At 37.4% G+C, this 26215-nt stretch overlaps 1 pseudogene; it reads right to left on the reverse strand.

Annotated features, from left to right (window-relative positions):
- Window positions 1-1673: 1673 nt before the first annotated feature.
- Window positions 1674-10003, reverse strand: LOC141425917 (interferon-induced very large GTPase 1-like; annotated as a pseudogene).
- Window positions 10004-26215: the final 16212 nt, after the last annotated feature.

Raw genomic sequence — 26215 nt, forward strand, 5'->3', positions numbered from 1 at the left:
TTCATAAAAACATTAAAGCATTCAGCATATATTTATCAGACATTTAGCTCTTTAAGGGATGCAGTGATGTGAGCAACAAGCACCATGCTGTGCTCAGGTACTGTTTCAATCACCATTTCAATCTCAATTATTTCATATTAGGGAAACTTCCAATTCTTCCCAAGACTATTTTTCAGAGAACAATGGAAACCCATTACATCTGAGAACACCTATATTCTTTACAGTTTTTCTGTTCTGAGACTTCTGCAGATAGGAGTCATTTGACTTGAAATTGAGAACATGTTTAGAGCCCTTTGATATGACAAAGGGGACAGAGCCAGCATTCCTGTTCCTATGTCTGAAGATCCAAGCTGTTTGCTTACTGTTCCCAGGGCTGGGTGTTTTCACTGCCTATGGACGACTAGAGACAGTAGCTGTGACGAGATACCAGTGGATACCTTCATGTTCAATGTGAAGAAATTTCTTCTTTACATTAGGATTACTTTACAGAGTAAGCTTTGAGACAGCATAAAGTGTAGGTTTGCAAAAGACTGTAAACCTACACAGGCCCTTGGTTGTCTTCAGTTTTTTTCATTTTTGTTCTGATCATGACCTTATGACTCAAATGCTACAGTCAAATGTGTCTGTTCCCAGATTAGAGAGGAGGATTTTCTTACATTTTTAATATGTAAAAAAAGAACTTCTTATTGAAATATGTGTACAAAATATTTTTTAATTATTAGGATATTAAAATGTACATTTTGGATATTTTTCTTTAAGGAATAGTTTCTTTTTCTGTTAACACCTTTTATTCAAGTAACTACACCAGGGAGAATCAAACTTGTTAAATTTTCCAAATAGCATTTTTTCCACATAGAAGGTAGTCATGACTCAAGAAACAATTTGGATTTTTTCAATCATTAGTGACAACCAAATTTGACCTCATGTACACATTTGAGTAAAATGTCCTTTTTTAGTTGGTTATAAATTTTTGTTTGAGTGATTAACCCTGAGACTTGAAGAAAACATCAGGCTTTGAAAGCAAAACTATGTGAGTCCTTTTTTTCTATCATGAACAGGGAACTACCAAGATACTGGAGAGGAGGAGGGTGATGGTTAAATAAGAAAAAATAGTTATGTGATTTTCCATTTTTGCTTGATAATGTTTCCTGAATTGATGTTTGCTCTAACTTGGTCAAGTCTCTTCCTTATTCAGAATGCAGAATATGAATAAACATTGTTATCCTTGGAAATCATAAAGTTTCCATGAATGCTTTTTTACATTCAAGAGTATAAAATTTTTCTTCACAACTTGAAAGTATGAAAAAAAATCCACTTAAAAAGATTAAAAGCTGAATTTGCAGCTTCCAGCCAAAATGGTGTACTGGTCAAAATTTCTATGCAGTTCCTCTATTGAAATTTGTTGCACCCAACAATAACTTCAAATTTCCTCTTTTAATATGACTTTCTCTGAGACATTATGATTTTATAAAAATTATTCAGAACAGTTTAAAGAAATATCTTATCACACATATTTTTCTAATTTGATTTTAAATTAGAAGGAATTGAGACAGAGAAATGAAGCTTTTTTATAGAAAATCTTTAAATACTTACATGTTTCCTTTAAAAATTGAACATGTTGAAGGTTCTCAATGCAAGGCGTTACTTTGCATACTGTGACCATTGTGTTCAAGTTATTTCTTCAAGTCCTTAAGCACTCTCTGTTTGCTGATTTGCATCCATGAAGAAGGGATTGTACCTCTCCTTGTAAATTTTTTTCTTGGATTTTTCTTCTAGCTTTGCTCTAAAGTGGGAGAAAAACCACTGCCAATATGGCTGGGTGGATAAATCTGGGTTGATGTTCCATCTGGCATAATCTCCACCTGCCTGCCGATAGTTCTTTTTTTTTTTTCTTTTATTATTCATATGTGCATACAAGGCTTGGGTCATTTCTCCCCCCTGCCCCCACCCCTTCCCTTACCACCCACTCTGCCCCATCCCTCTCCCCCCCTCAATACCCAGCAGAAACTATTTTGCCCTTATTTCTAATTTTGTTGTAGAGAGAGTATAAGCAATAATAGGAAGGAACAAGGGTTTTTGCTGGTTGAGATAAGGATAGCTATACAGGGCATTGACTCACATTGATTTCCTGTGCATGTGTGTTACCTTCTATGTTAATTCTTTTTGATCTCACCTTTTCCTATTGGCCTCAGTTGCTTTTAAGGTATCAGCTTTAGTTTCTCTGTGTTAAGGGCAACAAATGCTAGCTAATTTTTTAGGTGTCTTACTTATCCTCACCCCTCCCTTCTGTACTCTCGCTTTTATCATGTGCTCAAAGTCCAATCCCCTAGTTGTGTTTGCCCTTGATCTAATGTCCACATATCAGGGAGAACATATGATTTTTGGTCTTTTGGGCCAGGCTAACCTCACTCAGAATGATGTTCTCCAATGCCATCCATTTACCAGCGAATGATAACATTTCGTTCTTCTTCATGGCTGCATAAAATTCCATTGTATATAGATATCACATTTTCTTAATCCATTTGTCAGTGGTGGGGCATCTTGGCTGTTTCCATAACTTGGCTATTGTGAATAGTGCTGCAATAAACATGGGTGTGCAGGTGCCTCTGGAGTAACCTGTGTCACAGTCTTTTGGGTATATCCCCAAGAGTGGTATTGCTGGATCAAATGGTAGATCAATGTCTAGCTTTTTAAGTAGCCGCCAAATTTTTTTCCAGAGTGGTTGTACTAGTTTACATTCCCACCAACAGTGTATGAGGGTTCCTTTTTTCCTGCATCTTCGCCAACACCTGTTGTTGGTGGTGTTGCTGATGATGGCTATTCTAACAGGGGTGAGGTGGAATCTTAGCGAGGTTTTAATTTGCATTTCCTTTATTGCAAGGGATGGTGAGCATTTTTTCATTTGTTTTTTTGGCCGTTTGAATTTCTTCTTTTGAGAAAGTTCTGTTTAGTTCACTTGCCCATTTCTTTATTGGTTCATTAGTTTTGGGAGAATTTAGTTTTTTAAGTTCCCTATATATTCTGGTTATCAGTCCTTTGTCTGATGTATAGTTGGCAAATATTTTCTCCCACTCTGTGGGTGTTCTCTTCAGTTTAGAGACCATTTCTTTTGAGGAACAGAAGCTTTATGAGGTCCCATTTATCTATGCTATCTCTTAGTTGCTGTGCTGCTGGGGTTTCGTTGAGAAAGTTCTTACCTATACCTACTAACTCCAGAGTATTTCCTACTCTTTCCTGTATCAACTTTAGAGTTTGTGGTCTGATATTAAGATTCTTGATCCATTTTGAGTTAATCTTGGTATAGGGTGATATACATGGATCTAGTTTCAGTTTTTTGCAGACTGCTAACCAGTTTTCCCAGCATTTTTTGTTGAAGAGGCTGTCTTTTCTCCATTGTATATTTTTAGTGCCTTTGTCAAAGACAAGTTGGTTATAGTTGTGTGGCTTCATATCTGGGTCCTCTATTCTGTCCCACTGGTCTTCATGTCTGTTTTTGTGCCAGTACCATGCTGTTTTTATTGTTATTGCTTTGTAATATAGTTTGAAGTCAGGTATTGTGATACCTCCAGCATTGTTCTTTTCACTGAGTATTGCCTTGGCTATTCATGGCCTCTTGTGTTTCCATATAAATTTCACAGTAGATTTTTCAATCTCTTTAGTGAATGTCATTGGAATTTTCATGGGAATTGCATTAAACATGTAGATTACTTTTGGGAGTACAGAAATTTTTACTATGTTGATTCTACCAATCCATAAGCATGGGAGATCTCTCCACTTTCTATAGTCTTCCTAAATCTCTTCCTTCAGAAGTTTATAGTTTTCCTTGTAGAGGTCATTCACATCTTTTGTTATGTTTACACCTAGGTATTTGATTTTTTTTGAAGCCATTATAAATGGAATTGTTTTCATATATTCTGTGCAGTTTGTTCATTATTAGTGTATAGAAATGCTAATGATTTTTCTATGTTGATTTCATATCCTGCTACCTTGCTGTAGCTATTGATGATGTCTAGAAGTTTCTGAGTAGAGTTTTTTGGGTCTTTAAGGTATAGGATCATGTCGTCTGCAAATAGGGATATTTTGACAGTTTCTTTACCTATTTGTATTCCTTTTATTCCTTCCTCTTGCTTAATTGCTTGGCTAGGAATTGCAGTACTATGTTGAATAGGAGTGGAGATAGTGGGCATCTTTGTCTAGTTCCTGATTTTAGAGGGAATGATTTTAGTTTTTCTCCGTTAAGTATAATGCTGGCTGTAGGTTTGTCATATATAGCTTTTATAATGTTGAGGTAATTTCCTTCTATTCCTAGTTTTCTTAGAGCTTTTATCATGAAATGATGTTGGATCTTATCAAAGGCTTTTTCTGCATCTATTGAGATGATCAAGTGGTTTTTGTCTTTGCTTCTGTTAATGTGGTTTATTACATTTATTGATTTTCATATGTTGAACCACCCCTGCATCCCTGGGATGAAGCCTACTTGATCGTGGTGAATAATCTTTTTGATGTGTTGCTGAATTCGGTTTGCCATTATTTTGTTGAGGATTTTTGCTGCCATCTTTCAAAGCAAGACAATTATCACTGGCTACTGAAGCTGTGCAGCAATCAATGGCAAAGTGGTCTGTTTCATACCAAGTAAATCCATTGACAGCCTTAGGGTGGTAGACTGGAACACTGTGGTCCCCCTTGTGAGTGGGAATTGTATTTGTACAAATTGCTTTACATAATTGTGTTTGTACAAACTGCTTTACATAAGGGACATTGTTTCCAGCATCCACAGAGATATTCAGAGAGGATTTTCTCAATTTCAAGAATCATTTCATCTGTAGGCATATATGAGCAATTCTCTTCTACTTTCTTCATTGCAGGATCCAAAGCTGCACTCATAGCTTCTTTGAGAAACTAAGTATCATGTATTTCCTGGTGTTCAATGCTTGTCAATTCTCTTTGTGGAAAGACCAAATTACTCCCCAGGTGATCACAGAACAAATCCAACCACTCAGATGCAGTGCTGCTTTTATCTATAGCTACTGCTGTTGACTCATGAATGGCAGAAAGGATAGCATTCCTGATGTCATCTAAACTTGTTTTTACAAAAGTCTTTATTCTTTCTCTCCTCCATTTGAACAATATCTTCTAACATGGTTTTCTATATAGCTCCTAAAAAAAGATTTTGGATTGTGAATGTATTGCCAATAATTATCAAAGTTTTCTTCTTCTGCCAGAGAGATGAGAATGTGTTTCTCCAGGTTAGACCTATTTCCATTGAATGCAGGGCAAGTAGCTCGCATTTCCCCAGCTCTAGTGGGGGCCATTTTCCTCCTTATAGTGTCAGATGCAGCATGAGTGAGCTTGTGCCATAGAAAATCAACAAATGTTTTGATGGAAGTGGCTCCTTGGCAGGAGATCTTAAAACTCATGAAGAAATCATCTTTCTTGCTTTCCAGATAGTTTACAGGATCATTTGTTCTCTTGAATGCCCTATTCATTTCCTTGAAATATTTTGATGCTTTTTGGAATAGACACAAAGATAACTCAATGTTGTAATTGCTTGTAAATGTGTATCTTTTCTCAGTGGGTGCAGATTTCACTTCCTCTTCTATTATTCTCAGTATTTCATGGAAATCATTGGCACTGTAATCACGCTGTTGTTTCTGAATGTTGTTAATAGTTTCCTTAAATCTTGAAAAAATGCGATTAGTAGTCATTTCAATGGACTCTTTATCATAGTCCTCTAAAGTGTTTGTGATGAAACCATATTTCTTACTCTATTGGATGTGTTTGTTGTGATCGATCTGAAATTTCTCTCCATGATTTTCCTCTAATTTTTCCTAGATATTTCTCTCTTTTTGGAAATATTCCCAAAGGATGTCTTCAGAATCCACATCAATGTTAAGCTCTGTGACTGGAGGGATAGTTGAGGATACATCATAGACCCATTTTTTCCAAAGTTTATTGAATTTGTCATGTAACTCTTCATCACTCAATTCTTTACCCTTTAAAAGAAAACTCTCTGGCTCTTCTCTAAAAATTCATTTTCATAATCAGTCTTTTTTTCATTCAGCCTTTCTTGACTTTTTTAAGAGTAATAAATTCATTAATTTTTCTTTTGGTGTCTATAATAAGTACCTCTTTTAGGATTAGCAACTTATTTTCAAAATTTGCTTTCCATTGAAACTATATGTCACTCTCTGGATCTTCCATAAAATGTTTTTCAAATTCTTGTTTTAGGTGTTCATATTTCTCTGTAACTGGAGCCTCAATTATTCCTCCTTTGAGTGTCAGTAATTTTCCATTCTGAATCTGATTGTTCAGCGTATTTTGCAAGTCCAGCATGTGACTCCTCAGTTCCCAGGTCCAGTGGTTATATACGGTTTCCAGTTTGCTCATGGCTATGACCTCTCGGGTGTTCCTGAAATTGAAAATGAAGTTCTCACTGACAATGCTCTCCACAAATCTTGAATTCTGAATTTTACATCTGATATTTTTATGATGCTTTCCTTGGATCCTGTTCTACAGTTAGAGAATTCTATTTTTCAATTCCTGGACATTGTGGCTATAGACAGGGTTGGGAGAGGCCATTGGAGGATTGCCATCCCAGAGTGAGCAAAGTAGTAGACGTGAGTATTGACATCTAACTTAATGACATTACTGAAGTGGGTTACATCTGAATACTCTTCTGGTTCAGCAGCTAAAGCTGTCATTTCATCCAGTCTCTGCTCTGGCCACTGTCGTCCTTCCATAGTTTGTTCTTTGGCTGTAATTTCTCCCAGATTCTGGTGAACAAAGATACAACTCAGGGAGATTTTGACTTTTTTCATCCTCAGAAAGGCTTGCACAACTATTTGTAGTATGTCTTGCATCTCAGATGGATTCTTTCTAAAAACAGTAATCACAGTCAAGTTTCCAAGGCCAATGACAAAGGTGGCCAGTTCATTATTCCAATTCTGGGATTTGTTGTTGAGTTCTGGGGCCCAAAGTCCTTCTGTGTCAACAACCAATACAAAGTCAAAGCCAAGTTCCTCTCTGGATGATGCCTCCACCTTCAGGAGCTGCATGTAGGCCCACCTGGTACATATCCCTGCACTGACAGTGAACTGCAGCCCAAAAAGTGCATTCAACAGGGTGGACTTTCCAGGGCTCTACAGGCCAAGGACAGAGAGAACAAAAAGCCGTTTATTTCCAAGTTTCTCAGAGATCTTGTCAAACACAGCTTCCACCCACTTTAGAGAGACATATGAAGCATCCCCATCCATTAATTCAATGAAAACACCAGATAATACAAGGTCTGCAGCAATTTGGGGAAGGGAAAGAAAAATGGTATCTCTTGTGGAGGAAATTTCTTCCAGAGCTTCATAGATCTGGCCGACTTCTCTAAGAAGTTGCTCAGTTCCCAAAGTAAAGCCACAAATCCTCTTCAGAGATGGCTTCTATCTGATTTTGCCAGTGTTTCAGGGAGTTTCCTGGTTTTGCCTTTTGCTTTTCTGTTTGTACTTGTGACTCCAAAGATCTTTGTTTTTCTTGTAGTTTTTCCAAGTGTTCTGCAGTCATGTTGTCCAAAAACACACTCAACCACTGCAAGAAGTAAAGTTTAGTGTGGGTTTCTGAATGTTCTTGGAGAATTTCAAGGACAGATCACATTAAATCATTGAGAGGAAAGGCTCTTTTGAACTGCTGGTGGCGTATTTTTCATTTTTCACACTCAACCTCACTTTTGTGATTCTCGATGCTCCTGTTCCCCTTTTCTCTCAGATGATAGAGTTCTTTGTCCTTCTTACACCAGAGGTGCCACAGTTGTCCCTGAAGGGGTAGTAAGGTTTCCTTTATCTGAGATAATTTGTTTCTCCCAGGAAGTCCATGATATTCTGTGCCTTTTCCTTTGCTAACTTGCAATCTCTCTGGTCTTCATCAAAAGGAATCCTTGTTTGTGAGCAAACAATGTTTGCTCTCTAAGGTAAGAGCAGTACCAGAGAGCCATAGCAATTGCTTGATTGTCACTGTCAGCTCCTCTGTTAATTCTGCTTCATTTCTATTCCTGATGCCAATTCTCACTCTTCTGCCAGAGTTATTGACAATGTTTTCTTCTTTATCATCCACCAAGAATATCAAAGGTCTGGATGAGTGGCATAGATCGTGGGCAATTTTTTGGTTTTCTTTATTGTCATCAGACACTGACATGAGGACGACTATGAGAGAAGAGAACTTTTGCAGGAAGGTGAGATGCCTCTTATGTCATAATCTTTTATTTTATGATTCAACATTTGCATAAAACCTATCAGTTTTTTTAGCTGCTCTTCAGGATCAGATACCTCCCAGGATTTCACATCTTCTAGGAAATCCTTATCTTCCTTCCCAGCACTCAGTAACTCCTCTCCATCCTGGATCTGGGCAGTGAGGCCAGTCAGAGCAGTGTAGTTGTCCTTTAGACAGTTAGTCAGCTGAAGAGGTCCTTAAAATCACTTCTGTGGCTGGAGAGGATGATGTCCCAAATGGGCACCAGTTTAAATCCCTGGTCAATGAGACACCAGATTTGATTGCTGGCAACAAGGCCAGCTTTCCACTGGACAAGTCCATCTGCTTCTGGTGGACCACCTGTCTGTGCCACAGATAATTGGACTTTGGTTTGGAGGTTTTCAAAAGTTTTACTCTGATATGCTGTCTGACACATTCATACCAGTTGCAATGTTGACTCCGAAGCCACTGTAGCTGCCCTTTATGTAAGCATCCAGGGCCTATTCTGCCTCCTGCTTCATGTCAGCCAGCTGCTCACTTTGGAAACTCTCTGCAGTGGCCTTCCACCAGTAGTTTCCTCCCAGGTGCAGAGGGCCTTGGTTAGCATGAGAGCCAAACCTGTGGAAGAAATTTTCAGTCCTGTGTCTCAGTAAGAGCAATCTGTCTGGGTCTGAACCTGATCCAGGAGATTTTCAATGGTTTTTAATTCCTGGAGTGCAGCCTTGGAGAGCTGGAGCTGACCAGTGGGAAAGTGGCAGGATGCCAGGGGGATGTAGCTGAACTTGGATGCACAGAAATAAGAGTGCTCAGAATGTGATTGTTGGGTTTCCTCTGATTCTGAGTGTTTGCTTTGATCCATACCAGCTTCTAAACTAAATCCCTAACCTCCACCCTTGACTGAGGAGGTCACACTGAAGCCCAGCTTCTCTATCATCTTGGTGAACATGAATTCTGCTTGATTAGATGCAAATTCTTTTGTTTTCATATGTGTTCCCTGTTCAGAACCAAATAGTGAGAACTCCTTGGGAACACTGAGTAACTCTTGTCTTTTCTCCATCAGTTCACTTTGATGAGTGGTTTTGTAAATTACCTGCAGGGCCAGGCCTCCAGATGCCCTTCTTATCACATCTCTGTCTGGTAAGTTTTGCCTGTGGGACAATGTCTGCAGGTGAGATTGAGTTGTGTTTGTACATTTCCTATGACTTCCTGTAGGGGCTTTTCAGGCAGTGGCCAGTGTTCTTCAGGGATCTCCATCACTTGCCTCAGCTCTGCTTATTTTCTCCTCACTGTCTTTTCCTTTCTCTGCCTCCCTTCTGACAGCAAGTCCTTCAAATTCTGCAGTGCCTCTTCTGCCTGCTTCTGTCTTTTCTTTGTTATATCCAGTCGTGACTTCTGCAATTCTGAAGTACTATTTGAGTGCAATAGGTCAAACATCTTCTCCAGAGCCATTTTCTCCCATGGATGTTGTATATGAGATTTCAGCTTCTGGAGGTCTTTTTCTTTTAAGTATAATAAGGCTTGGACATAAGTAACACTGAGGTGTTCCTGCAGTTTTGGCATCCAGTATTCAACAGCCAGTCCCACTTCTCTCAGCATCTCTTAGAGATCTTGGCTCTTTTTGCCTCTGGGCAGAGGCTCATCTGTGGTGTACTTGGCTGTGGCCATGGCTGGGTGACAAACAGACACTCAGTTAGCCTGACTGTGTGCTGACCTTATGAAGTGTCAACTACATGGTCAAATGGATGAATGTGCAAATAATGATGCAATTCTCCGAGACCTTCTCATTCTCTCCTTTAGTATTCCAACATACATTTTCATCAAAACTGTTTTCTGTGTGTGCAAGATTTAGACTTATATTGATTTTTTTTTTTTAGTGGCTCTGATGAGTTGCCTCTAACCTGACCTGGATGGTTTTTATTCCACAGATTCAACTACATTGAAAGCATTATCCTGAGGGGTTGAGTTTGACAGTTAAATGTTTATATTTTAAACAAGTGATTCAAAAAAATCAATCAATTGATTTTCTTTCCCCTATTATTTATGTGAAACTTATGTTGCCTGGTCCATTCTTTTCTCTATCTTCTTCTTAATTCATTTATTATTTATTTGTCCTTTTGTTCTTTTAAATTCAGGTCTTTTGACCTGCTCTATGCTTATCATTCACTTCTTACTTTTCAACTTTCTATAAAGGAACAACTGTCTGTATAATGATGCTATCCACATCTGTGTGTGATGTCCCTAATGCTCTCCTATACCCAAAGTTACAGCATTGTTATCCCCCTGTCCTTACATTGTCTTCAGGGCATATTCTTGAACACAAATTAGATGAGATTACACACATTTCAGTTTCATATATTATCTAGGTTTTACTTTCTCTTTAATCCTCTTCCTTTCAATAGCACTACCATACATAATCAATAAGTATTGGCAACTTATCCATCTTCCTCTTGATAAAAATTTACTACACTATGTCTTTTCAATTCACTCTCTTTAATCTCTCTTTGATTTCATTTCTTTTTCACCCACTACCTGCTGTTCCTTAGGTTTGCCTTCGCTTATCTTTGTTGTATTGCTAACCTGTCATCCTATTTGGTATTGTTTGAATGTTTTTTCCCCTCAGTATTCTTGAGTGAATTCTGTGCCATGTAAACACTATTAAGGAGGTGATACCTTGGAAAGATGATTAGGACATGAAGATTGCACCTTCATGGGTTGCTAGTGGTGAGGGCTGGGAAGGTCTCAAGGATCGATAGAGAGACCTCTATCCCATGTTTCCTGGTTCTTATTACCAGCAGAGAAAGATGATACAAACTAAATGTAACAAGCAAAACAGTGTTTATTCATGAAAGTACACACTGATAATTGAGTGTGGATTTCTCATGAGAGTTGTAGTTTTAATACGAATTATAGAGAATGTTGTACAAGGTTGCATATTTTCTTTAAAGGTTATTTTTGACTAGTGCTATTTGATAAGGAATACATCATTTCTTTATCAGATCAGGATGTGGAATAGTAGATTATACATGTTGTTTGTCATTTAAGTAGTTTTTCTTCAACTTCCTGCTCAGTTTGGTGATTATTGATGATATTCCTAAATATTGTATGGTTTATAAGTTGTAAGTTATGTTCTTTCTTCCTTCTTGTTTTGTCTTAAGTTCTTTGCTTTATCCCCTTCTTGTTCCCTGGTCCTATCTTAAAGGACGGGATTAATACCATTATAAAAGGAGATGGGGTTATGTCCCTTTCACTTGAAAGTCCCATCCTTGAACTCAGGGCTGATTCATAAATAATGAAAACAGAGTTTTAAGAAAAGGAAAATAGGGATTACTGATTTGTTAAACAAAGAAGGAGAGCAGGAGACTAATGTCTCAAGGGCTGCTCTTTCCCTTCAAGGGTGAATTGAGGAATTTAAAGGAAAACTCCCCAAACTTGGCTCAATGTTTGTATGCTACAGGCATGACATAGTTCTGGATGGTGACCTTAGGGTGACTTAAATCCCAATTTGCTGGTGCCATCTTTTGAAGTTGTATGTCTTCCTAACCTTAGTTCCTCTTTTGTGTTGTCAGCAAGATAGGTACTCTGATGACCCACACTAAAAGTATGTCTGCTTTGAGCCCCTCCCCCTATAGGGGGATGAAAAGGAAAAAGAAAGACGTTTTTTAAATGTTTGTTTTAAACCTGAATAATTAAGCAAAGCAGGCTGGCTGGTAAGCAAGTTAGTTATTAGAGAACAACTATAGCTATGAGCATATTTTGAAAGTTTCCAGTACATTTTCCTTCTGCTTTCTGTATATGATGATGCAGCAAGAAGGCTGTCTCTAATGCCTGTACCTTGACCATGGACTTCTCACCCTCTAGAACTGTGAGGCAATAAAATTTTCAACCTCAAGTATTCTGTTGTAGCAACACAAAATGGACTAAGATAGAAATTCATAGAGAAGTAGAATGTTGCTAGGACAAATACCTAGAGATGTGGAAGCTGCATAGAAGGTATAAAACATTGAGGAACAGGCTATAAAGAGTCTGTATTTCTTTCTTTTTTGTGGGATTTGAACTCAGAGCCTACACCTTGATCACTCCACCAGCCCTTTATTTATGGAGGGTTTTTCAAAATTGGGTCTCCCAAACTATTTGCCCAGCCTGGCTTCAAACTGTGATCTTCTTTATCTCTGCCTCTTAAGTAGCTAGGATTACAGGCATGAGCCATTGTTGCCCAGCTTAGAGCCTGAATTTCCACTAATAGAGTAGTGTGGGCAATTCTGGTGAAAGCTCAGACACAGAGAACTGTACTGAACATCTGAAACTTTGAAGAGATTTCTTAAGTGGTCATTATCAGAGGGTGGTAGAAATATGAATAGTAAAAGGCAATTCTGTGAAGTTTTAGGTAAAAATGAGGAAGAAGGTAGTAGAAAGCGGAAGAAAGGCCATCCTTGTTCTAAAGAGGCAAAGGACTTGTCTGTGAGCCATTCAGTTTCTGTTTGTTATAAACTATCTAATCTCAGGAATCTCTTACCTCAATGCCAATGTAGTAAGATTATCTAGTAACCCACCACATGGTAACAACTTTCACCTTGTGTTCTCCATCTTTCTCAATGTCAGTGAAATTTGAATCTGGTCTTTAAAATCTGGCATAGCAATTCAAAGCAAAGATATTGAAAACATCTGTAATGAAATTTATAAAATGCCAAAGAAAGAAATTCAAAGATATTGGAAGTTCAAAGGACTGCTCATGTTCACTGATTGGCAGAACTGATATTGTAAAAATGGTCATATTACTGAATGCCACTTACAGATTTAATGAAATTTCCAATTATATTCTTCATAAACCTAGAAAAAATCCTAACATTTATATGACAGTGAAAAAGTTCTAAATAGCCAAAGAAATCATGAGCAATAAATAAATAAATAAAAGCAATGCTGGAGGTATTTCATTATCTGATTCCAAATAATACTATACAGCCATGATAACAAAATCAGCATGGTACTGTCACAAAAACAGACATGTAAATTAATGGAATAGAAGATCCAGAAATAAACGCACATAGATATAGCCATCTGTTTTTGTACAAAGTCACCAAAAATACCTATACTGGCAAAAAGAAGTCTCTTTAACAAGTGGCACTAAAAAGATTCCATATCCATAAGTGGAAGACTGAATTTTGATCTCTATCTCTCACCTGGTACAAAAATCAACTCAAATGGATGAAAGATTTAATGTAAGCCATGAAACTCTGAAACAACTAGAGGAAAATCAGGAAAATGCTTTACCATATCAGTATAGGCAATGACTCTGAATAGTGCTCTAATAGCTCAGGCCCAGTTTCTTTCTCTAGTAAATTATGCAAAATATTTAAAAAGTTATATCAGTTCTAGGTAATCTCTTCCAGAAATAAAAACCAAAAATATTTCCTAACTAATCTTCTGAGACCTAGTGCCAAAACTAGATAAAGACATTACATAAAAAGGAAATGACAACCAGTATCTCTCATGAACAAAATATTAGCAAATCAAATTTAACAATGAATAAAAGAATTACATGCCATGACCATCTAGGATTTATTCTAGGTGTGCCAAACTGGCTCAATATTTGAAAGTCAATTAACATAATATATCATGTCAGCAGTCAAAAGAAGAAAAATCATATGATTATATCAACAAATGCAAAAAAAGTTTGACAAAATCCAAACACTCAATTATGATTAAAATTCTCAGCAAACTAGGAACAGAGGGGGGAAATTCCTCAATTTTGTCCAGAGTATCTACAAAAAACCCTATAACTCACATTATATTTAATATTGAGAAACTACATGTTTCCCTGCTAGGATAAAGAAGAAAGCTAGGATATTCCTTCTCATTGCTCCTACTCAATATTGTACAGGAATTTCTCTTTTTCTCTTTCTCTCCTTTTCTCTTCTGGCCACCAGGAGGTAACCAGCCTTGTCCTGCCACACTCTTAATATTCCCATGTTTTTCTGCCTCACCATGAGCCCATAGCAATAGAGCCAGCTGACCATGTACTAAAACCTCTGCTACTGTGATCCAAAACAAATCTTCCTCCCTATAAGTTGATTTTCTCAGGCATTTTGTCATAGTTACAGGAAGCTGATTAATACACAGTTAGACTTCCCTAAAAGTGAAAAGTTCTGCTCCATAAAAGACACTATGAAGAGAATATGAAGCCAAGCCATAGTATGGGAGAAAACATTTACAAGACATGATCAATAATGTAGTGTTATTCAAAATATACAAAGAACCATTAAATTTCAACGCTATGAGAATGAACAACACAATGAAAAATGAGTCAAAGACCTTAACAAAAACTAAAAGAAGATTTACAGATGCATATAAACATATGAAAAGATACTTTCCATCATGTGACACTCAAGAAATGCAAATTATAAAAATTTCACACAACAATGAACAGCCAGAACTCCCAGTGAAGTGGGATTAAAACAAAACATCCCCACAGCACTCATCACTAGCTTTCCAAACTTCTTCCTCCTTTGTGCCCATCACATTCGACCTATTACAGTATTCAGTATTTCTGTGCTCAGGCTCTAAATAGTCATCTTGGACATCTGTTTCTCTTTGACACCTACATCAGACATCAGGTTGTCAAAAATTTTCATCTAATTGACATACTAGGCTGATAAAACATCTTGTGTATCATGTAAAAAATTATACAGAAGTCACATACATGATGAGATAAGTGGTTCTGGACCCCACCTTTTCACTGAAATAAAGAACAAATGTGAAAATTATCAGAATCTTCTTTCTCAGATTCTGAAAAACAATCAAAGAAAGGCCATTTTAAAATGGAAGGGAAGTGTGGCATTTTACTTATCCTTGGCTAAAACCCCTCCCCTGCTCAGTAGAGATCTTGAGATAGCAGCCTGTATTCCCAGTGTAGAAACCTGGTTCCTGGTCCTAAAGGAACCAGATAATACCTTTTTCTCAAAGAATTTTGCTAATCTATTGAGCCTGTCTGGATGCTACCTGGAGAACTGATGAACAAATGTACATGGTTTTGTTTTGCTTAGTTGAGAATTTTCTCAGGGTATAAAATGACTGTTTTTCTTGAAAACATTGTGAGAGAAATGAGTAACACGCTGTTGCAGTGGGAAGAAAGTATAAAGGACATGATGAAAAATTAGGGGAAAGACTAGGGGAGAGAGATGCTATTAAGAAGAAAGACTTTGAAAGCTTCCTATATATAGGAATTTAGAAAACCACATGTATTCTTACAGCAAACTATATGTACAGAAAATGCCTGAAATGGTCCTAAGCTTTCATTTCTGGTTAGTCTTCTGGCTCAGTAGAAGCAGCAAGTGAAGGGTAATACAGAGTGGTTAAGTCCTGACTAAAGATTGAAGAAACACCCCAGCAGAGAGTCAATGCAAAGATGGAATGAGGTTTTTTATTCTGCAAGAATTAAAAAGTCTATATCAATATAAAAGCTGAACATAAGCAAAAGGAACCAAGACTTCAGAAACCACAAGCAGGAATATAATCTTTCCCAGAAAGATTGTCCCTTAACAAAAGAAAGGAAAAAGTCCCTTAATAAACAAATTCAACCTATAGCAACAATAAGAAACAAACACCAAACACGAGGAAGACTCCTATTTCCAGAGTTATTACATTACAGTTTCAAATTGTCTGGTTTTCTACAAAAGGTAAAAAAGCATGGTAAGAAACAAGATAGTTCATTCACAGAAAAATTAACAGATTCTTTGGGTAAGAAAAACAGTGGATTTACCAGACAAATTCTTTAAATCAATAGGCTTAACTTTAAATATGCTCAAAAATATAAAGGAAATCATGAGAACACAGTTAACGAAACCACCAGGGTAATGATGTTTTCTAAAACAATAAATCTCTACAGAGAAACAAAAATTATAAAAAAGGAACAACAAAAAAAAAAAAAAGCAGAGCTGAAAATTGCATTAATTCAATTGAAAATCTGCTGAGTTTCAACAGGAAAGTGGAGTAGGCCTGAGTAAGAATTAGAGAACTTTAATGTAGGTCTATTAGATTTATCCAGTCTGAGAAGTAGATAGACAAAAGAATGAGGAAAATAAGGAAGTAGTATGAGACTTGTAGGATACCATCATTCACCCACAAATACATAATAGGAGCTCCCTGCAGCTGATGAAAGTATTAAGAAAATGTGAAACACACACACACACAGAGGAATATTTTTCAGTCATAAAGAAGAATAAATTGTTCTTCACAGGTAAATGGATGGAACGAGTGATCACATGTTCAGTGAAATAATTCAGGCTCAGAAAGACAAAGGTCACATGTTTTCTCTCATCTGCAGAACAGAGATCTAAACAATAAATGTATACATAAATATATAAATGAAAACAATACTGTTTCCAACAGTGGGACTATTTGAGGTGACTAGGAGAGAAGGAAAAGACAAGAGAATGATAGAAAGTGAATAATACTGAAATGCATTGCATCTGCATAGGAACAAGGAATGTGGAAACACACTGAAACCTATTGAATGATACAGAGTGGCGGGAAGGGTAAAGAAGAGCAATAGAGGGGGTTAGACTGATTAAGCATGGTATAGTTATAAGACAAAACCCCACTGAACAATGAACAGCCATTTAAGCAATGAAGGAGAGGAATGTAAAACAGGTCATGTTAAGGGGGAGGGTAACAGGGATGGGGAGTGTAAGCAAAGAGGGTAAAGAAGGGTATATATGGTCAATGTACTTTCTATACTTGCATGAAGATGGAACACTAAAGCCTGTTGAAGTCATTTTAAGAAGAGGGGAGGGGTATGAGGGAGAATAATGGAAGTAAGGAACCTAATCAGGGTGCATTACATGCATATATGGAAAAGTCACAATGAAATCCCCTGTACAATTATTACATACTTATCAAAAGGTTAAGAAATAAAATAAAATAAATAATAAAATTTTAAAAAGGAAAACATGGTATACACATGTACACAGCAGAGTAATATAAAGTCATGAAGAAAAATGAGATTCTGTCATTTGCAGGAAAATATATTGAACTGAAGATCATTATGTTAAGCAATAAGCCATGATTTTTCTCATAAGTGGAATCTAGATCTAAAAAATATATGACATGAATGTAAAAGGGGAACTGTTTGTTGGGGGAACCAGTGGAAGAGAAAGAGAGTGAGAGAAGAAGTGATGGGGTGGATATGATCAAAATACATTTTATGCACTTGTGAAAATAGCATAATGAAACCCATTAATATTGAAAAAGAATGGAGGAGGAGATAAAAAAAATAATAGAGGTGGTGAATATGACTAAAGTATCATGTGCATGCATGCATCTATTATTGCTTTGTATAATTGCAATATGCTAATGAAAAACCAAGGTAATTGATGTATAAAATTTGATTCAAGGCTTAGAAATCTTAAGTTTTATCTGTATATCCTGGTGGCCTCAACTTGTTTCAGTTTGTCATAAGTATAATTTAAAGATAACTGTCTGTCTATAGACCTGGTAAATTTATATTACCATGTAGCTTTGTCACGTGACTAAAACTTTACCCTAGGTAGGTTTCTGACAATTTGGTTAATTTAAATGTGTTGATGAGATAAAGAGGTATTCAGAACTATTAACATAAATTTTGCCTATGTTATACTTTAGCTTTCTATGTCTCAAGTTTAGTGATTTTGTTTTTTCCCCATTGCCAAATAAATGACATGAGAATTAAGGAATAGATTATTCTTGTCTGGTGTTTTATATTTCATCAGTATTCTAAAAGTAACTGCTGAAAAGTGAAATGAATAAATATGACATGTGATAAATGTTTAACATGGAAGGCTGAGGCAGGAGGATTTTGAGTTGAAGAACTGCCTGGGCAGATAGCAAAACCCTCTCTCAGAAAAGAAATAATGAAAAAAAAGAAAGAGGGGATGGGGGGAGAGGGAGGGGGTGGAGTGGGTGGTAAGGGAGGGGGTGGAGGCAGGGGGGAGAAATGACCCAAGCATTGTATGCACATATGAATAATAAAACAATAAAAAAAACCCCACTCTTTAAGTATAAAAAAAAAAAGAAAGAAATGATAATACCTTGTGTTTACTGCTGTTAGGTTTTTGATTGCTGAGGAAAACTGCACCCTCTGATGAGAGAGTGGGAAGGCTCAAAAAGGAGCATTGTACTGGAAGTTCCAAGACCTCAGCTTTTATTGGTTTGCAGGCATGGAAAACTTGGTTGTGTCATTAGCTTCTAGAGATCTGGTTATGTGGCGTCAATTCCATACATGTTGGGGTGGGTGGCTCAGACTGAGGCTGTACTTTTCTGTGAGCTCAAGGGACTGCAGGTCAGCAAGAACCTGCTGCATGTCAAAAGCCATTCTATTAACCTCAGCAGTCTAGGATGTGACTCCTTATCAATTTCCAAGCCATCTTAGTCTTTAAGTTTCCTAGCTCCCTGACTATCCCCTATATAAATCTGCCTATCATAATTTTCTATATCTTTTTGCAATTCGCTAAATATAAAATTGGGTGCTTTCTTCCTGAATAATACTCAAAAAGAGTGCTCTTAAATGTAATCTAAAAGAACTAAGCTTTTTCAGACAAATTGGTTCTAATTTTTATAACTACGGCCTATCAAAACTGTAATTGAGCATAACATCTCTTCTAAGATGCTGTCACTTTAGTAGACTTCAGTTAACTTAGCCTAAGGCCCACCACTCTCTTGGATTTTTCTTTTTTTTGTTTTTTGATTTTTGAGATAAGACCTCCCTATATAGCTTAAGCTGGCCTTAAACTGGCAATACTCCTGCCTCTACTTCCTAAGAGCTGGGATTACAGGTGTGTACTACTATGTCTGGATCCTAAGTACCACTATTTTGAGACCACTTTTGTTGTTCATATTTGGATAAAAATAGCTTTTTTTTTTCTTTATGCTATCTTTCCTCCTATGTGGAATCCAACTGACCATGGGAAATGCCCATTCTGCCACAAGAGACCAAAGCACAGAATGGTTAACCAGAAGTGCCTTCAGAGAAAAAGTGGAGGGACTAAGGGGAAAATGGTCAGGATCAGAATGCACTTCTGAAAAACAGGAAAAAAAAGCACATGCACATTATCTATGCTTCCACCAGGTGAAGCTATTAATATCTTCCCACCTTGGCTTGTTCTTATGTTCTGCTCCTGGTATTTCTACATGTCTACAGCATGCAGCTCTTTTTTTCACTTATGTGCTTCAGGTTCTCTTTATGGAATCCATACATCATCCCAGTGATAGATAGATAGATGATGTGCTATTCCAAATCTCTCAAGAATGAGGTGTGGACAAGAAAATGGGGGAATTGTAATGGGGCTCTAGGAATTGGAGGTGTTTCAAGGATCGGCCTTTTCCAGTTCCCTACAAGAAACACCATGTGGGAGTGAAATTGGCCCACCCTCAAAGTTCTGGCCACTGGCACTAAAGAAAAATTTATTCTCTCAGTTGTGGTAACTGGACCCCAAGGTTAAATCTACGTATGCATATTTCCTGATTTTGTTTCATCTTTTCTGTAAGATGTAAGACTATTATGGGCAAGGCAGAGACATGTTGAGAATTTCTCTATACTTTGGATAACCACTATATAAAATTAACAAGTGTGGCCCCTCCCTCTCTCTCTTTATTCTTGGTTGGAGATGAAACTGGTTACTTTTCATTTCTTCTGTCATCTGCCTTCATCAGTGCTTGTGATATGCTGTGTGGAACTTTGCCTATAAAACTGTAAGCTAAACAAACCTCTTTTTTATGAAGTTAGTTTCCTTGGATATTTTATTAGGAAAATGGAAAGCACACCAATCAGTAGCAAGGAGTAGGGTCATTGTTATAACTATACATCACCAGAAAGAGGAGGATTTGGAGTGATTCATGGGCATAAGGCTGGAAGAATTTTGGAGAGCAGGCTAGACACAGCTTAGAATGCTTTAAGTGGAAAATTATTAACAATCCTGGTAAGTGCTTGAAGAACAAGAAAGTTATAAACTAGTCTCAGGTAGAAATGAGGATTCTATTAGAAATTGTACTCAAGGCTACTGTGTTTTACACTATGGCAAAAAAAGTTGTCTGCATTGTTTTCATGCCTTAAGTATTTGCTGAAAGCTGAACTTAAAAATGATGGAGTCCTGAGAACATCAAAGGCAGAATTCTTTTAGGAAAGAGTCCCAGGACAATCTGCAGACCCAAGGGCACATTAGGACTCTGGCTTGCTGGAAAAGTGCTCTGTAGGTGCTACAGTCATGGTTAAAGTAGTCCCTGGCAAAGCTCCTGCTAACAGTAGACCTTTGCATCATCCACAAGATCAGAACCGTGCAAAGAGTGTTTGATGGGCCGCTGCTTATTAGAGCTGTTGGGAGTGGAGCTGAAGTAGAGACATGAAGAAGGTAGAGCAACGAGCAGTGTGAAAAATATGACTGGGAAAATTTCCCGCATCAGTATGACGCCTCAGAAAATAGCTATGTGGGTAGTGACCGCTAAAGCCATATCAGTGGGGCTGTCCTTGTCTTGTTCAGTGTACCAAGGTTGTCAGATACAGAGTATTTGAATTTAACTTTTACCCTGGTGGATTTAGTTCTTGCTTGCGTTCATCACTCCTTTCCACTGGCCTCTTTCTCCCTTTTGAAATAAAAATATTTATCCCATGCTGATCTTGTCATTAAATTTTGGAAATACGTAACATGTTTGTTGATTTTTATAGGGCTTACAGCAGAAAGAGTTTGCCTTGAGCTCAGAAGTGTCTTTGGAATTGAACTTTTTGAGCAATATTGAAATGGATATGACTGTGGGACTGAATTTGTTAAATTATCTCTAAGCATTATAAATGCCTGTACTTATCTACTAGTTTGAAGGCAGAGAGGAGTGAGTAGTGAATGGCTCAAGGCCAAAAGATCACATTTAGAAGATACTTCAGACCATAATCATTTCTATGTGTGCAATTTTATTTACCAGTAATATGTGCATAACAGACAAGTTCATATTTGAAATATGTAGTCCTAAATAATTAGAAGTGCTTGATATACTTAAAAGTACAAGTAGTATGTGCAAATAGCTTTTTAAAAACTTGGAAATGCTGTGTTTGTAAATAGAGTTGCTAAACCACCTCTGAACAGTATATTGTCTGGGCTTGTTCATTGGTTTGAGGGAGGTGGGAAGGAAGAAACTGTAAAAGGTATTTTGTTAGTATGTACTAGAAAATTTCAGCACATTCATAACCTTATATGCTATGCACATTTTACTTAACTTTGCTGTACTCTATGTATTGTGTGTACAGTGGGCAAATAAGTCCTAATTTTAAAATATCTTGTTTCAAGATATTAAAGAGGTTTCCAATGTATGAGAAAAGTACAGTTGGTAAACTAGCACATTTTGTATACTTTGTTTTAAAATTCATATATAGGATGTCTTCTGAAAAGGAGTTTCCTTTTAAGTGAAAGTGAAAATGAAAGGGAGAAGAGGAACGGTGAGGGAAGGGCTCTTGGTTTGTGTCTCTACTTCTAAAAGACATATTTCAATTATAGCTATAAAGGTATATGCACATTTTTGGTAAAGTACCTGTGTTAATTATGCACAAAATTCATTATTGTATAGCAGCTAAGCTTTGTAGATGTCCTGAGATGACACTGTATGACAAAAAGTAGAGCTAGAGAATTAGCCAACTTGTAATATCAGTTATACTCAACAGAAAACATGCATCTTGGACAAAGAATTGTTAGGCCACCTCTGGGCAAAAAAAACCTGCAGGGAGAGATGTGTGAAGGTGTGCTCAGATTTACATTCAATGAGAGCCATTGATAGATGTGCATCTTGTGAGTATATTCTAGAGATACAATGATTCAGTGGGAACATGCCTTCATGCTAATATTGTAATAGTATAGAGATGAAGATGAAATGTTTAGAAAACTAAGCTTAGTATACTCTGTTGCTTTATGTCTCATTTTAAATTGAGCATTAAGGGAATGCAGTACTTTAATTGTAACTCTGTCAATACTTCTGTCCAGAGGCCTTTGCCCTTTCTGCCTTCAGGGAAATTTTGTTCCCAAAGAAGGAAAAATTACAAATTTTAGGGTAGATTGAGTTGGTACAGTGTATCCTTTGTTATCAAAATAATCTTGCAGCTTTGGGATTTTGCATTGGTAAATATTTACAACCTGTGCAAAAGCATGACACATACCATATAATCTCAATTACCTAAAGTGGGTTGCTGTGTACATTCGGGATCTGGGACATGTCCAGCTGAATGGCTTGTGGCCATGGATGACTTCTTATTTGCTACCTGTGTTTGTTTACTGTAAATGCATACCTTAATTTTTAAAAAAGGTTATTTTTTTAAATTGGGAGAAAAAGACTATAGGACTATTGGGATGGAAAAATGCATTTTACATTATGTGGTGGGCATGAACATTTTAGCTGTCAGCAGAATGCTATTGTTTACATTTGGTTTGGGTGTTGCCAATGCTCTCTACCCTCCAATGATTCATGTTCCTCTCAGGAGAAACAACCCCCCCCACACACAATTCCAAGGTGTCTTCCCATTATGCCTCAGCTTCAACTCCAGAATCTCATTGTTCAAATCAGGACTAAGTATGTATTAAACTTCTTTGTAGAATCTGTTTATATTCTCCTGGAGCACTGTTAATCTGCATCTACAGAACTGAGAAAATAACAATATAAGTTATTTGTGTCCTGTGTCCAGCAAATCTAACACATAATGATGGGACAGACATAGTGTAATAGCTACAGGCATTCTCATTCAAAAGGAGGGAAATAAATAGTAAAGAGAAGTCACTGTTCCACATCAGTTCTGAAATCTAGCTAAGAAAAACTACAGATGGGATCTGAGGAAATTGTTCATTATCTAATGATGTGAGTAAAGCACTTTCTTCTACTCTCTAGTGGTCTCTTATAATTCAGGCCACGGCAATACCAAACACAGACTTTCAGTTTAATTTCTGTCTCAACAAAGTTCCTAGCAATGCTTATTTCCTGCAAACATAACAGAGATATTTGTTGATTAATGAAACATAACAGAGATATTTGTTGATTAATGAAAGTTCTTTGTAAGCTGTTTTTTTCTAGGCAGTTTCTTTTTAAAAAATATCAGAGAAGAAGCAAGATGGGAAATTGTTGACATCCCTGTACCCCAGCAGTGCCTAACTACTCTGAAGAAGGAAGATCAGAGGACCCCTAAAGGCACCCATGGGGTCCCAAAACCAGCAAGAAATAAAGCCCTATTCAAATCCACAAATAGAGAACAAACTCAACACAAAGAGAATGGGAAGAGCTACTTGCAGCTCAATCCTCCAGATCCCCTGTGCCTGAAGGCACACGTGGGAACTCAGGGCTCCACGCTCCAATCAAATACATGACCTGCTACCTTCACCCCGAACGCCAGGGAAACTGGCAAACCTGTATAAGCAGGACCCAGTGCTCCCGCTGCTCCAAGGGTAACAGAAGGCACAGACCAGCAGGCTTTGTTCCTGGTGCCAGCAGCAGCTGCTGTTAACCAGTTAATAGAAAAGACAGAAAAAACCCCAATGTATCAGATAAACTCCATATACTTCAGGAATGAAAGAATAAAAGGAAGAGACAGTAATGATTAAAACTAAGGGGTCTGTGAATTTCTGAGGACTGTACCACAGAGGTGACAGGTGAATGGCATTGTATGTAAGTGGAGCATAATGAGGCTGGTCTGGGGCCCTCAGGGAAACTGACTTCATTCAGCAGAACTTCCCAAACACTAGACCACTAAAAATTCTTAATGGAGTATGGGCATATTTACTTAAAATAAACTAATAAAGATAAACACTGTGATTTTGTATGCCAATGTTTCTTTAATTTAAAATGTTATCTATGTCTTTTATATCATGTCTGTATTTTCTTTTTACTAGGCTGTTTTGTCTTTAAAGAGACCATTGTGATAACAAATGCTATTTTCAATGTGCTCCCTTGGTAAAACTAATTAGTTGGGCTGTATGATCATCCTTAGCATTTTTTCCCCAGATTATAAAATAAAAATTAAAAAGTCTGTGAAACAGCAAAAAAAAAATTCAGTTTCCTAACTTAGTACCACTTGAAACAATCTGACCTTATATAATACATTGAAGAAAAAGACTTACTCAAGGATACTGAGAGAAAGTGAAAAGCCCAGAGCCCAACACCCGTTGGCAATAGAATGGGACAAGAGAGGTACCTTTGGCTCAAGGAAATCTAAGAGTATTTGTTGAAATTTGCATTCTAGGTGCCTCACTTGGCTCACCTTATTCTAGCCCTAGCTCAGCTTTGATTCAAAGTTTTGTGCATTGGGTCAAAACCTCCTCTATTCTTTCCTTAAAGAATAAGGAGTCACTTTTTAAGGATCACTTTAAAAGATATCCTGTTTAAGGGATTCTTAAGGAGCTGAGATCACTGGTTCTCTCTTGCCCATGATTTTTCCCTTAATTCTTTTCTTCAAGCAGGCTCAAAGGTTGGCTAAAATGGTATAGTTATTAATGGACTCTTAATGTCTTCTGAAATCTACTTCTAATGAACAAAGAAAGCAGAGGAGAAAGAAAAAAAAAACTGTTTACTCAGGGATAGTCACAAAGAATGAGTTCCTTTCTCTGTGGGCAGTGCTAGGTGCAATTTGTAGGTGTTGCTTGCTAGAAGAGGCATAAAAGAGTGTTCCCTTTCTCTTGTCCACAACCCTCATCCAAGCTCTCATAATTATTTCCTGGCCTATAGTAATATTTTCCTAGTCATTTTTGTGTTTTGTATTCTGTTCTACTCCCTACTCTTCCCTCTCTATTCTTCACAAGTAGCTAGAGTCATTTCTTAAAAATAGAAGTAGGATGTCATTCCTTGGCAAAGATAACACTCAAGGACATTGCCAACACATTACACTTAGCTAAAATAATTTTTATGATGCTCCAGAAGGCCCAGGGCTATCCTATCCTGCTCCTTCTACATCTTTAGGTTTGATTCTTTGTTGTGCTTCCTTGCTCTCCTCTGTCACCCTAGTCTCATTCCCATTTTGGGTTTTTTTTTATTGTTTCCTCTGTTTGAAAATCTCTTCACAACTCATTGAGTCACTCACTTCCTTCAAAACTCTCCTCATACACCCCACACCTGAAAACTCATCCTGTCTTGAAGGTGAAATGTTATCATCCTTTACCTATAGTTTCCTTTTTCCTTAGATTAGGAAGGAACCAATAGAGTAGGCTATAAGCTGTACCTGGCTTTTCCTCATAAGTCTTCTATTGAGCCACCCAGAATTCCCAAAACATTTACCTCACATGACAGACCTGGTTATACAAAGGTTATGGCAGAATCTCAATGACACTTGTCCTTCTCTAGGACCTGTGGATTCATGTGTCCTCATTACATTATCAGCATCTTAACTGTTCTTTGTAGTTAGCAAGCTGTGCTGGAACCTGTGTAAGACTGAAATGGTTCTAAAGACTTTCTTTAATATGAAGGGAGCTTCCTTGAGGTGAGCTGGCAGCCCTTTGATGTTTTCAGGGGAATCTATGATGCAGAAATATTTGGGAGCATCAGCATGGACCTTAAAGGGTAGGATATCACTTCTGATCACCAAGAAATAGTCAGAGTAAGGGTTTTTTGGTTGTTTTCTTGTAGTTATGATTTTGGTGGTACCCATTTTTTTTAAACTCAGAACTTTGCATTTGCTATGCAGGTGGTTTACCACTTGAGCATCTCTTCCAGAACTTTTTGCTGTGCTTATTTTGGGGATAGGGTCTCACTTTTGCACAGCTGGCCTGGACCATGATCCACCAATTTTTGGCTTCTCACCCTAACTGGTATGACAGGTACATGTCACCATGTCCAGCTATTAGTTGACATGGAATCTCGTATTGCCCTTGGTGGCCTTGGACTATAACCCTCCTTTTTTTTTTTTCATTTTTCTTTTATTATTCATATGTGCATACAAGGCTTGGGTCATTTCTCCCCCCTGCCCCCACCCCCTCCCTTACCACCCACTCCGCCCCCTCCCTCT

Source organism: Castor canadensis, chromosome 1 (genome assembly GCF_047511655.1).
Source record: "Castor canadensis chromosome 1, mCasCan1.hap1v2, whole genome shotgun sequence".
Taxonomy (NCBI): Eukaryota; Metazoa; Chordata; class Mammalia; order Rodentia; family Castoridae; genus Castor; species Castor canadensis.